The sequence below is a fragment of the Harmonia axyridis genome, chromosome 5 (genome assembly GCF_914767665.1).
Source record: "Harmonia axyridis chromosome 5, icHarAxyr1.1, whole genome shotgun sequence".
Taxonomy (NCBI): domain Eukaryota; kingdom Metazoa; phylum Arthropoda; class Insecta; order Coleoptera; family Coccinellidae; genus Harmonia; species Harmonia axyridis.
In genome coordinates, this window is record NC_059505.1 from 28,255,971 (window position 1) to 28,269,152 (window position 13,182).

The following is a 13,182-nucleotide window of genomic DNA, read 5'->3' on the forward strand; positions in this document are numbered from 1 at the left end:
CAGCACAAACTTCAGAAATTTATCGATTTTTTTCTGCGTTTTGTGCTCTTTTAGGCAGTTCAAGTAACTTTATCAATATCGCAAAGATATTGGCCGCCAATTTCATCCTATCACCGTCAAAACGTTGATATTCCATTTTCAAACCACACATGAAACATCTCGAAAGTTAGACGGCGCCCAAATCTCATCAATGCATCTCCCAAATAAGTTTAGTCGTGCACTGTTAACACCCATTAGCCTCCGATGAAGTACACGTGCCGCCAGAATCCTCTAATTACGTTACCGTTCGTTCCGAAGCGGCAAAATTTCGAAATGTAGAATCCGCTTCGGCGAACGTAACTCAAACACGCCGTAAGGTTAACCAGCTCGGCGCTTCGGCATAACTCGAATGCAAGCAATCGTCCCATCAGACTCTCGAGATCGGTGAAATCGCATACGATAGAGTGCAAACAATACGTCTTCATACATCGCGGGGAGAGCGAACGAGGGAAATTTTGGCCCGCCAGACCGATCGCGGATTTATCCAAATCAGGGGCGTAGATCTTTTTTCTTCTTTGGGGGGTAATCGAAAAAGCGTTTACTCATATCTATAATATGGGAAAAAGAGGTCTGATAACGAAGTTTGAGCCAAATTACTCAAAATAATTTATTTTATCTACCCCTATTTAATTATATATTCATTATTCAACTGCTTTTGAGCAATTAATTATATCTATTAACAAACAGCGTGAGTTATAATAACTCACTATAATAAATCTGAAAAGATGAATCTGTGCTTCTATATTTCTGTGCTTCTATTCGAATAGCCGAAAGGGAACATTCCATTATTGTTATTGAGGGGAGGAATGTCACTTCACGTCAATAATTTTGACGTTTTCAAATTAAGTTGATACCTAATTATTGTGAATGTTTTGCCGAAAAAAATTATTTCAGATAGTGAAGATGTAATATTATATACACTCAAGAAGACAAGTAGCAATGTAACATTACAGAAATTCTTGCCAGAAAAATTTTGAAAAAAAAATTTTAGAAAAATTTTCAAGATTGGTTTAGCAGTAAGAACATTGAGTCACCGTTTAAAGAGAATGTGTTTTTGGTATATTTTAGTGAACTAAGCAATAAAAATAAAGCATCCTTTCTATGCACTTTCCACTCCATGCTGAGAAGCACACTCAACATGAATAATGGAATCAATATAGAGATTTTTTTAAAATTACGTGCGTTTCTTGAACGTCAATCAGAGAAACTGAAAAGGCAAAAAATTTTACTGGTTGTTTAAAATTTAAAATCAATAAACCTAATGGGTAATTACAACTAAAATTTCTATAGTATACCTATTGTAGGTAACTATAAACTTTTTTCAATGGAGTCCTTTCTCTGTACTAGTTTCTTAGTATGTGTAGTATTTTTGTTATAGTCGTAGATAAAGTATAGTATTCAACTTGCGGTAATGTTCACTTGAATCATGAATTACAGCACGAGCCGCAGGCGAGTGCTGCAAACTTCATTTGCGTGAGTTATGACCTACATTACCGCTCGTTGATTAATATACTATTTATTACCAATTCGATTGTTCTTATCTTATACTGGGTGTTCCTGAATTGGAGTTACAAAGAAAAATGAGAAATTCCTTGGATAATTTTAAAAATGAAATAGCCCATAAACATGAGCACGCAATCGCTTTGTTTTCGAGATACAGGGTGTTTCTTGTAGTCCTACTTTTTTGTGATGCTCAACCAGTTTATCGAATCTTTATTAATCTTTGCTACAGATTTGGTAAATAAGCACCAAAACTTAAAATTTATTCATTAATCACAGCTACCTAACTGGATCTTCATAATAATTTGGATTTTCCTGAGAATTACTATAGAAAGCTGAAATTTTTTCTCGAAATCGATTGCGGATACGACAAAACTACAACATGCGAAAAAGTGTAGTACTAGACCAGAGTGTCTCTTTAAATTTCTCTAAACTAGTAGTGGTTCACAAGAAAATAATTCTGGAGAAAAGAAGCGGGCACCCTTCCACCCTGTAGATTTTCATTCCAAATTAGGGTATCACTTGAAAACTTTAAATTGAAATATCTATTCCAATTCAAGTCAAATATCTTGTGAAGGGAAGGTGCTATGAGAGAAAAACTTGAACTTTAACAACTATATCTCAAAAACAAAGCGTTTGTGGACTCACGTTATAGGACTTTTTTCTTGAAATGATCCGAGAAATCTCTCATTTTCGTTTGTACCTCCGATTTAGGAACATCCTGTAGATTCAAAAATGATGTCTTCATAAATACATTGTAATTTGAATGAAACAAAATAAATTGTAAAACACAGTCCAGATAAATTTTCGATGGGAATTACTCAGTTCAGTTCTTTGATAACTAGATATGTATTGCAATTGTGTGACGAGAATTATACAAAAAACCGAAAACAACAAGTGTATACTGATGACGAATGCAAAAATCACAGATGGCAAAACAAGGCGCGTCACCGACAAAGCGGATAGATAAAGGAAAATAATAAACCTCAGACAAAGACGAGCTCGTAGTGCAATAAAAGTACTGATCTTGAAAGCGATGATAAACTCATAAACCGTAAAGGGGTCCGATTTTTTACTGACGTGTCGATTTCAAAGGATAGTTAAATGATTATTATTGGTTCTATTTATGGCGAAATTTTAGTTCTTCGTCTTTGCGATACTTCTGAAATTTTATATTTTGAAATTCTTGGGCGGGTAATTACCCCCAGTGCCCCCCCATTCCTACGCCCTTGATTTATCCAGATATAAATGTTAATTTGCTTTCTGGATGCTCGGCGGGAGAGATTTATATTTTGCCTCGGCGCTCGGCGCATTTGTGCACATGCCCTTACGTCATATTCTTGTTTGCGTTCCTGCGGAAATAACTCTTGGAGGGGTCGAGGGGGTTGTGTGTTTTATTCACTCGTCGGCTGGATAAATAGTCGCTGTGCGGGATCTGCACTTAAGGCCCGGGCGCGCGATACGTCACAGCGTTTTGATGTACCTTTAGGCGGCTGTGGTGATGAAAGGTGATGTCTACGCCGCGGAGAAACCGGAGCCCTGTAGCTGTGATACAGGACTATGCTTCCCATCCTATTTAACGGTTTATGAAGGTTTATCAAGTCCTCTCGAAATGTATAGGGATGAAAAACTGGATTATTCAGGGAAGCACTGGGGCCGGTTCAGAAAGAAGCTTTATCGCCTTCGTTCAGTTATTTAGTTCGATAAAAAAGGCGGATTAGTTTCACCATTTAGATATAACTCATATATAGCTGGATCACGTTTCATGGTTTTTGATTTGTAGAATTTATATTCCATCTGATTAGCGAAAAACTAATGAACATCGCAAAATTCGGTAAAAAAAATTCGAAAATTGATATCTAAGTAAACTATAGGGCGGTTGTGTGCATAAAAAAATTATTCATGGTTGAGTGAGGCTCGGTAACATGAAGGTTGCAACCTTAATCCTGAACTAAAGATAATAAAATGACACGTGTTTTCCGACTGTTTGAATTGAGATCAAAATGTTATATTTTTTATACTGTCGTACTTTTAACTTTTCGCATCTCGAAACTTTTCCAAGAAATCGGAATTCCTAGAATAGATTGGAAACATGGCTATACGTTTCAAATATATGATGGTGATTCAATTAACGTTCCTATTTCAGAAAAGTTGACATTTTCTGTTATTTTTATACAAAAATTTAATTAATAACAGTGTTTTTGCAAGGTTTCTTCTCATTTCATCATTTTTTTATTGATGTGACACTACACAATAAAACTGCTAAAAATCAAGTAGCTTGATATGTTTCAAGTACTTGATAAATAAATACTTGACTTGAGATTGAAAAACTACTACTTGATTTGAAATCAAGTGAAGCTCAAACCAAGTAGCTCGAAAATCAAGCCAAGCCGTGAATCCCTAAATATATATCCAACAATAACTTCTAATCGCTATCTTCAACCGTTCAATGATTGAGAAATATAAATTATCTTGCCATAGTGCTCATAAACAGAGTCCCACTTATTATCATTGTTGCCAGTTCACTTCTTGAAGTTCTGGTTTATTCGTATTCAATGAAGGTGATAAGTTAGTTCGATTTGTTATTGAACCTTTTCTAGGTCGTTTAAGATTTTTGGTTAAGAATAATTTTATTAAAGGTATCGGGGGGCGTAGCTCAGATGGTAGAGCGCTCGCTTAGCATGCGAGAGGTACCGGGATCGATGCCCGGCGCCTCCAAATCTTTTTTGAAAAATTTTTTCGATAACTGATTTTTAGAACTAGATCAGTGTCATTTTTCAATGAGTTTATTTTTACTTTAATATTAGGGGGCGTAGCTCACATGATTGAGCTTTCGCTCAACAAAAAAGATGAGTTGTACCAATACCGAAATAATGAAAACACTAAGCTTTCCCAACAAACTATCGGTAAGATAGCCTGTTTCCAATCATAGGTAAAATAAAAGATGAAATTGTACTGGATCGACTTATTCAACGTAATGAAACTTAAATTACCCACATCATAATTAAACTATACTCATATTGAACGAAAAGAACATTCACAATTGAAGTGAAAATCTACTTATTACCACGAATTTAAAATATAATTGCAAGGATCCCACAAGGATCAGTTCTTGGACCAATCCTTCCCAACATTTTTATACACGATATCCCAGTATATCCAAACATAAAAATCGCTCTGTTTGCTTATTCTTCAGTAAATCATCCAACTCACACTATGCTCAAATGTAGAATTTTTTACTGAAAATTGAAGATTCAGGAATTTTCCAGGAGATGGAATTCACAAAAAACAAAATAATAACCCCAAAAAATTCTTTGGATGGGATAGAGAGTAGACTCAATTTTCATTAACATATTAATAGTGTTGTCTGCAAAACATACTTGAACCTGAAAGCTTTTTATACTTTTCTAAATGAAAGGGCAATACAAAAGCTCCTCCCATTATCTTGTACGTTCGATGTTCAATTTTCAACAACACTTATATTGCCAGGTGAAATCTGATATTGACGTAGTCAAATTTTACATTTTTTGTGTTATAAGTACTCATAACGTTTTGACGTACGAGCACAATTTTTGTGGTTTACAGTGAATTTGAAAATTTTATCTTTGCCAAAATATGGATTTAAGTCGTGAAAATTTTCAAGCTATAAAATTATGACTTTCAAAGTGGTCTTACTCAAGAAAAATGCATCTCTCAACTAAATTCAACTTTTGGCGATGAAGCACCATTTAAAATCTCTGTATATCGCTGGTCCACTGAATTCAAACGTGGACGTAGTTCGCTCACGGACGAAGTTAAAGAAGGTCGTCCAAAATCAGTCGTTGTGCCAGAAAATATTGCAGCTGTGCGAAAAGTAATTGAGGAAGATCGTTATGTGACATATCAAGAAATCGAGAGATGTTTAAGCATTAGTATGACTAGCATACATAAGATTTTGCATGAACATTTTAGTGTTCGGCAGCATTGTGCAAGTGCAAAAATTGTCCAAAATTGTTGAATGATGTTCAAAAAATTGCTACTGTCGATTGGTGCCTAAAAATGTTTTCGAAATACAAGTGTGGTGCATCCAAAGCGGTATACAAAATTGTCACAGGTGAAAAGTTGTGGATTTATGCATCAATTGAATAAAGCTTCTACCGTTTTTCAGAAAGCTTTTCAGTAATGCATATTTTGAATATTCTCATTGCATATTTTAACCTTTTTTTTGTTGAATATCATCCCGTCTCTAAGAACAACAAAAACCTAATCGATATCAGAATGACCGCAAAATTCATTCAAAGTTTAGTTTACAACATACGTAAAACATCGGGCTTCATCCTGCCCACCACACGAGCCGCCGAATATATAACTCACATTATTCCCGGGCGAAGAAAGTGTGCCGACACACCATATATCTTGTTTACCACCCAAAAAACAAAAACAAAACAAAACCCAACCCGGTAGTACACGGGTACGAAATTTAAAATTTTTTTTCGTCCGCTGTAGGCGGCGCGATGAAAAAACCGCAGTTGAACGGAGCCAGATAAAAACTCCAAGCCCCACGTATTTAGGTATGCGGAATTGCCGTTGCTGCTCCCCACCCCCAAACCGGCCGCAGATAACGGGGGGCCGTGTCCGTGGCGCGCAAAAAGAAAAATAACCTACGGGCGGCGCGGCGGCAGAGAGAGCGTACAAAAAGTATCCGTTCGTTTTAAAATTGAGCGGCATTAACTCCGCCGAAAAAATGTGTCGCTAATTAGTCGTTATTCACGGCCGCGCCTCGCGCAAATGGCCGTAATGAATATTCCGAAGGGGGCGGCGCAGCAGGGGGGCGGCACATCGACGAGGTGCGAAGCCTGACGGATGGCCCCTCTAATTCTGCCGTTTTTCGCCGCCGCCGACGGCCGGTCCGTTCGAAAAAAGCGGTAAAAAATCGGCCGACACGCCGAGTCGAGGGCGGAAATATAGCGCCCTCTGGATGGGAGAGACAAGAAATTCGGGTTTTACGGCCGCCGGGATTTCGGGTGGGGTCGGAGGGACGTAGGCGGTGGGGGTTTTAAATAGTAGAGTGCCGTTTGGGAGGTTTCAATTCGGTTTTTACCTGGTGGGGTTGAGTGGTCGTGTGAGATGTAAATGTGTTTTTTGCGTTGTATAGCTAAGCGGCTTACTATCCTTTCGGAAGTATCGATTTTGAATGTACTCGGTGATATTAAGCACAAGAAGCAACAATTTCTTGAACTCGATTTTTGAGCGTTCGTTCACTAAACAGATCGCTTTATCATTTCATCACGATGACCGTTTTTTTCGAATTTTGATAGGGTTATGTCAAACCATATGGTTCAACAAACAAACGATTACGAATTAGTCCTCAAATTTGATTCTATCCAGCCAGTATAACAGGATAACTCCCGAACCAAAAGAGCTAGAATCTCGAAATTTTCAGATTTTTTCGCACGCACATTCACTTTCAGAATTATCAAACATATATATAAAAAAAAATCACGTTCGGAGGTGCTGGGCATCAATACCTGTACTACTAGAAGATTAATCGTTCTTACGTCCTTACTTTTGAGCAAAAGCTGCTTACATTTGAAATAGAAACCATTTGTTACAAAAAATACAGTTCTCGAAGGAATTTTTCAGAAAAAAAATTTGGAGGCGCCGGGCATCGATCCCGGTACCTCTCGCATGCTAAGCGAGCGCTCTACCATCTGAGCTACGCCCCCTGATATTGGAATAAGAAATGAATTCGTTAAAAAAATTACACTGACCCAATTCCAAAAACCAGTTCTCCATCGAATTTTTCAAAAAAAAAATAATTGGAGGCGCCGGGCATCGATCCCGGTACCTCTCGCATGCTAAGCGAGCGCTCTACCATCTGAGCTACGCCCCCTGATACCTTCTAAAGATGTAATTCCTATGAAAAAATTTTAGTGACCTAAAAAGTATCAATGCCAAAACGAAATCAAATTCTCACTCATATTAAATGGGAACCAGATTTTCAAGAAAGCAACCTACACGAATAATAATGATTATGCCACTATGTTTATGAGCACATCTACGAGATCGTATCGAAGTTTCCTAGATCGAAATTTCATCAAGAATTTCAATTGCTACTCACCTCGATAGTTACTGATTCCGTAGATTATTGGAGTTTATACTTTGTGAATCCATTATTCCTACCCCTTCTTTAGAGGGGTTGCAAAATTGGTATTTTCCATATATTATTGCTGGATTACTTTTTCACATTCTACTATTATTGCATGGGACAATATTCATTTTTATAGCAATGCTTCACAAGAATATAAAATTCCTTCACATCAACAATGGCATGAATTCAGCGATCGAAACAAAATGTGCAAAAAATCGTTCTACTGCTTATAAAACAAATTTTGAGATTTTACTCTGAACGTTTCATTGTATAGGTACAGGAAGCGTATCAAGCCCAAGTAATATCAAGTAGCTTGACATTAAGTCAAGCAATAAATGTCTCAAATCAAGTCAAGTCCAGTTCAAGTATGTAATTTCTCAAGAGCCTGATTTTCAATCAAGTAGTTAAAATATCAAGCTACTTGACTTGATGAATCCCTAAAGGTTGTAGGTATTTACATGCCATCAAAACCCTCATCGTTCTTTCAAATACCACAAGCGTTTATGATCACACCTAATAAAACCGACCAGACACCTCTGCAATCTTAACCACGTCCCCAGACCGTCGAAAAGGACATTTCAGAGCTGATCGAAGGCGATATCATGCCGCAGGACCACGCCCCCAATTAGCAAACATCAGGAATCAGCATAAGACGACTTGGACCAGAGTCTAATCTCCGGCCCGAATCCGGGGATATTATAATCCCGACGCCTGCTACAACAATAGATAGCCCGTGTCTGCGGGAAGGCAGTAACTCGAAGGTGGGGTAACGAGCATCCAAACTGATAGTTTGCATGATTTGCGGCGATCGGTCTGGATAATCAGAAGGCGAGGATAATTTGTATATATGGCCGGTTTCATATATGGATCACGCTGCTGCCCGAGGCCTATAGGCCGGCCAGAACCGTATTCCGCCGAAATGTGCCCCATGTGCTGGAGACAGCACATACTGATTTTTCAGACACATATCAATCAGCAAAATATTACTTTTCCTGCCTAGGCAGCAAAGTGATTATTCACAATGCGAATAAAACATTCGACATTTTCTGACAATCAATATTTTTTGCCACCTTCCTTATTTCTGGAGGAGTACTTCTAAGTCTCTATCACTGTCCATAATAGAATTGAAGTGATATTTTCCCAAAAAACATGAGTTGTTGAACTATTATTCTTCTTCTTCTTCAGCCCTCTTTCTCCCAGTATCGGACATAGGCCTCTTCCAGTTTTTTCCATGCTCCTCTGTCTTTTGCTCTTCTCATCTATCGATTGCCGGCTACATCGACTATGTCGTCTATCCATCTTTTGATCGGTCTTCCTATGGTTCCTTTTTGTCTCTCGAGGTCTCCAAAACGTCACTTTGTGTGACCATCTCTCCACACTCTGCCTTGTAACATGTGCCACCCACTGCCACTCAAGTTTCGCTATTCTACTCATGATGTCAGTTACCCTGGTCTTTTTTCGTATTTCGGTGTTCTGTCCCTCAAGCTTATACCCAGCATAATCCTTTCCATGACCTTTGAGTTACTCTCAGTTGTTCTTCCACTTTTTCCGTTATTGCCAAAGTTTCTAGACCATGAATTGCCACTGGTAATATACAGCTGTCGTAGGTTTTGCGTTTTAAGTGTAGAGGAATATTTTTGTCCTTAAAGATGAAACTCAGTCTATTTGCCGAAGACTGCCCATGCTAAGCATATTCTTCTCCCAATTTCCAATATTTGAATTTCTTTTTAAACATATGCCCCAAATATACATATTGTTCCACCTTCTCTATGCTTATGTTATCTATAGTGATATATTCCTGACTATGGCTCATTATCTTCGTTTAGTCAAGATTCATCTTTAGTCCTATTTCCTTTGACCAAACTATAATTGTCATGGACATATACATTTCCATAGCAACCAACCATTCCAACAATTGCGATTTGTATCAAATTTCGTTTATAATTCATCAATACAGAAAAAACAGAGAGATTGTGGGAATTGTAATAATTTGCAAATACAATATCCTACATAATAATATAATATAATAAACAATCGTTTCTTTGTTCTATTTGTATGATCTTTCGTTTTTTCTTGCCACGGCATGGATAACTATGAATTCAAGCTTGTTACTGCATAATTGTCATTCGAAATAGCGCCGCACGCTGAGCAATTATCTGCAGAAGGCCACTTTTTGATACATAAATCCAACCGTTCTACAGCAAAGTTATTTCTCTCCGCCTTTTCCACGGTTTTGAAAATGTGGTTTTCATTAAAAATCATTTTCATGATTTTCGGATATTCAAATTCATTTGTAGCATTCTCAAGTGAGCGGGATCAACAAAGAGTAGCAATCAATTCGTTTAAAAAGTTTAGTGAAGAAAAATTATTGATACCCCGCGCTATTTGTCCCAGTCATCGTATATGTATATACCGCTGAATTCCATTGAAACCTACATACAGCTCTGGAACATGATGAAACCATTCAACGTTCATATATTCATCGAGTTAATCTAGGGTGGCTTAGCGTGATCAGTGGCAATGGCTGACGTCACGTCGATTGTATTTTGATTTAACGTGGCCTACTCAATTATTTCAGATTGAGTGGATTCTACCTATCCGTTGTATCCTAATTTCATCCGGCGTCAATTTGTTACCAATGTCATTTTTAATAAAAACTTTATCCCCGTGAAATGTCCGCATCAAATAAGGATTATGTTGAAAATTCGGAATATTTATACTTTTTCTAACGTTTTCGACTGACTTGATTTCAGGAGCTTTCGTTTCGTTCAATCATGCACCTTTGCACCCTTCTAGATCGTTTACTTCTTTGTTTTCGGAATAGGCTTCGATCTCGGCAATCCCTTCTTCATTAGTCACCATGACATCTTTGAACCGTTATTGTCGATGGAACAGAGTCTGAATAACACTAATCAGGTCATTACTTTTTTGTACAGTATTTTTTTCCGAAAAATAATGTCATATCAATACACGAAACTCGTTTTGAGAAGGAAATTAATATTTGTAGACGTAAAGCCAGATTTGTCTGAAGCACATTTTGCGACTACATATTTTCAAATTGATACCAAAATTTTCGTTTATTCCAAAAGCGATCACAAAACTTCTCTTTCCTCCGGTAAACTCCGGACCAAACATATGAAGGAATCATATAGCTTGCAAATTAACAGTATTCACTCGCTTCGCACTTCAATTTGACCTTATCCAGTATTTCAGGATAAAAAAAATACCGAACGCGTCAACTGTGAATAAACCTTCCATCCCCCCCTCTTCTTTCAGTCAATAACTCGTGGCAATAAAACATTTCCAACAAACGCACAAAGAGGCCTATTCTGCGTCGACCCCTTTGCACTCACCACCAAAGCCCAAATTTAATGGCGCGTTAAGAGTTTAAAGGTCACCATTGTAAATTGAAATTCCGTTCAATGATATGTTAGTTTGCAGAGAATAGGCATACTTCGGATTTCCTACTCAGAATAGAGGAGACAAAATAAAACTGCGTGGAGTTGATTTGATTATTCCAGTTAATATCAATTTTCTTCTATCTTATGTACAAGGTGTCTTGAAAGAAAGTTTATATGTAACCGAGCAGTTCGTCGGAAGAATGCTTATAAATTCAAAAATAAGACTTCGACCATACGCTCTTCAATTATACTCACTTCAAACGTTCAATGCAATAGAAAAATGAGAAATGAAACAGTCATTTATGGTCATTCGAAAAGCTTTCGACAGTGTCTGGCACGCCGGTCTGATCGCCAAACTTTTCCATCTAAAATGCCCCATCTATTTGACAATAATAATGAACAATTTCCTTCTAGACAAAAAATTACAGGTAGGGGCCGTAGGTGAAACTTCAAAAGAACAGCACAACCGCACCAGAACAACTACAAGGCTTTACTCTCTTTCCTCTACTCTACGATTTGTTCTGCAGTGATAGTTACAGACAATCCAATTTCAGGAACCAGAACATCAACAAGCTAGAATATATTTCCTGATGACACAACTTTAATATCCCACCACAAAACACTAAAAGAATGTATGAAAGGACTACAGCAGTTTGCAGATGTCACAGTGGCATGGATGAGACTTTGGAGAATACAACCCAACCCAATAAAATCAAAACCCACCATTTCCAATAATAAAATAAATACCAACTCTCCCAATATAAACTTGGAAGTGACACAATTCCTCCAACAGATTAACAACAATTTGAAATTCAGAGATCACTTAAAACATGGGAATCATCAGTAAAACAGCTAGTACGACATATGAAATGATATGCAGAGCTTTATTGGACTATGGACCTACTTACAATATTCTCAAATTCAACAAAAACAGCTGTGAATACAATTGAAGTATCGCAAAGAACTTGATCACGAAAAATTTCAGATCTAAGACATGCCAACAACCCACTCTACAACCCATCTTATCAGCTTTTATATCAGACAACGGAAATAGAACCAATACTAGAAAAAATGCAAAAACTCAGTAAAAAATTCATCACAATCAAACATAATATCAACTTAATGGAGCCATTGATACACAACTACAATAGAGCATCTACACCAAAGGCTGAGTTGCCAGCAAAATAAAGTTTTGTTCATTTCATCTAGTACTGAAAATATAAAACTTCAGAAAAAGTCATGTAGTGTCAAGGATTTTCGTTCCATCGCTTATCTGTGAAACTTTATATTATACGATGCATACACTGACATTGGTTACAATGAGTTCAGAACAATGTGAAAAGTGGAAGAATTAGAACGCACGATGAAATAATAAAACTAAAGATGAACCAAATCAATATAAAACAAAATAAAAGATTCCTGTTATAAATTTAAACTGATGTTTACCTTCAAAAGGATATTGCAGCTTAGAAGAACCTTGCCATACCTGCATTTCGTCTAAAGGCCGTCATAAACTCCACCGTTTACTGGTGTCCAAAAACTGATAGCACAAAAATCGAATGTTCTACTTGACTGAAGATCACAGTTCGTATATGAAACAGATGCTCATCCAGATAACGCTGAGCACAGAGTGTCTCCAAAGCTGCAAGAGCGTCAGGAGACAACGTCGAGATACCTGACTCCTTGACATAATTCTTGGGGGGGTAACTGGATCTTGTATACTCGATTAATTTTTATATACGACCTTTTCCCGAGACAGATAGGGACTTGTGGCAACTGAGACGTAATTTGTGTATTGTCGCAAAAGGCAAGACGTTATTACGCCTCGCCCGTCTGCCCTAGACAGGTGCAGGGCAAATTTAAAAACATTGGAATTGGAATTGGAACCTTTGCCTTTTTGTGTGTACACGACCAGTTGAGCATTTTATTTATTGTGGAAAATAGGTTGTGATGTTTGAAGTTCGTGTGATTCCCAAATCACAATAGCTATTATTGAAAATAGTATGATTAACTCCATCTACGATTACATCAACAAATGAGTTTTTCAATGAACAATTCCACTTATCATAATCATAATCATAATCGTTAGACTTAAAATTAGTACAAGTATAA

General features: G+C 37.3%; 3 non-coding genes across 3 annotated transcripts; 1 reads left to right on the forward strand and 2 right to left on the reverse strand.

Moving 5' to 3' along the window:
- The first annotated feature begins 4,184 nt into the window (after positions 1-4,184).
- On the forward strand, positions 4,185-4,257 carry Trnaa-agc. The gene has a single exon. It is a non-coding gene; the product is annotated as a tRNA-Ala (tRNA).
- A 2,914-nt stretch (positions 4,258-7,171) lies between these two features.
- Positions 7,172-7,244, reverse strand: Trnaa-agc. Its single transcript has one exon. It is a non-coding gene; the product is annotated as a tRNA-Ala (tRNA).
- Positions 7,245-7,338: 94 nt separating this feature from the next.
- Trnaa-agc lies at positions 7,339-7,411 on the reverse strand. The gene has a single exon. It is a non-coding gene; the product is annotated as a tRNA-Ala (tRNA).
- Between the last annotated feature and the right edge of the window lie 5,771 nt (positions 7,412-13,182).